The sequence below is a fragment of the Bison bison genome, unplaced genomic scaffold (assembly GCF_000754665.1).
Source record: "Bison bison bison isolate TAMUID 2011002044 unplaced genomic scaffold, Bison_UMD1.0 scf7180017864037, whole genome shotgun sequence".
NCBI lineage: Eukaryota > Metazoa > Chordata > Mammalia > Artiodactyla > Bovidae > Bison > Bison bison.
The window spans coordinates 2,963,004-2,964,317 of record NW_011494609.1 but is presented as its reverse complement, the minus strand read 5'-3'; positions in this window follow the sequence as shown (position 1 = coordinate 2,964,317).

Sequence of the window (1,314 nt, the reverse complement as noted above, 5' to 3'; positions counted from 1 at the left end):
TTAGGGATTCATTTTCAGTTAAATTTTGTGGGCACAGAGATTTCACTGGGAGAAATTATATATATATATCTATATTAATATATATGCTGCTGCTGCTAAGTCGCTTCAGTCGTGTCCGACTCTGTGCGACCCCAAGGACTGCAGCCTACCAGGCCTCACCGTCCCTGGGATTCTTCAGGCAAGAACACTGGAGTGGGTTGCCATTTCCTTCTCCAATGCATGAAAGTGGAAAGCGAAAGTGAAGTCGCTCAGTCTCGTCTGACTCTTAGCAACCCCATGGACTGCAGCCTATCAGGCTCCTCCATCCATGGGATTTTCCGGGCAACAGTACTGGAGTGGGGTGCCATTGCCCTCTCCCATTAATATATATATATATATATACACACACACACAAATGTATATTCTACTTATTTAGTTGCCAAGCCTTGTCCGACTCTTTGAGAGTCCACAGGACTGTAGCCCGCCGGGCTCCTTTGTCCGCGGGATTTCCTAGCAAGAATATTGGAGTGGGTTGCCATTTCTTTCTCCAGGGGAGACACTTGGCACCCACAGGAGTTATGCAAGATGAATAAAAACATTCCGGCAAGACGCTTGACACACAATGGGAGTTTCATAAACACTCTTGCTCACGTGGGGGCGCACTGGGATCCCACAGAGCTGGGTACCCGGCCCACACCTGGAAATCTGTTCTTGGGACCTTTTTTCTCTCATTCCCTCTTTTGAGTTTCTTTGAAGCAAGGAACGGGATCGAGGTCCTGAGAAGGAGGTACCGTGTCGAAATCATTTCACTGTAGTCAAGAAAAAAGCAAGCATCCTCATTTCGTAGAGGATGGCAGGCGCACGCCCAAGAAAACTGTCAACACTTGTTTTTCTCCTTTGGGGTTTCTCCTGCTCTAGTTTCTTCATTCAAACTGCAGTAAATCTTCAGACCCTTTCGACTCACCACTGTCTGGATTCTGCTTTAGGGGAAGCCCCTCTCCACCCCCGTAGACCACTGCTTGGCTCAGTTGTGGCTCAGAGGCGGGATCAACAGTGGGCGCTTCGCGGGGAGGGGGCGGACCCGGGAATGGGGCGTTACAAAACATTCAGGAACAGACCGCCCCTCCCAGGAGGGGAGGGATCGAGGACCGGAGCCTCTTTCTCTACAAGTCACAGCGCTGGAGCCTAGAACCCAGTTCTTCCTGGCTTCTCAGACTGTGGACCGGCCTCCGCAGCGCGCGCCGCAGGTGGCCCACGGCCCGGATCGCTCTCCACCCAAGGGCCCCGCGCTCCCTCCACACCGGGCCATGTCGTCCTACACCCGCGTGGCGCTGG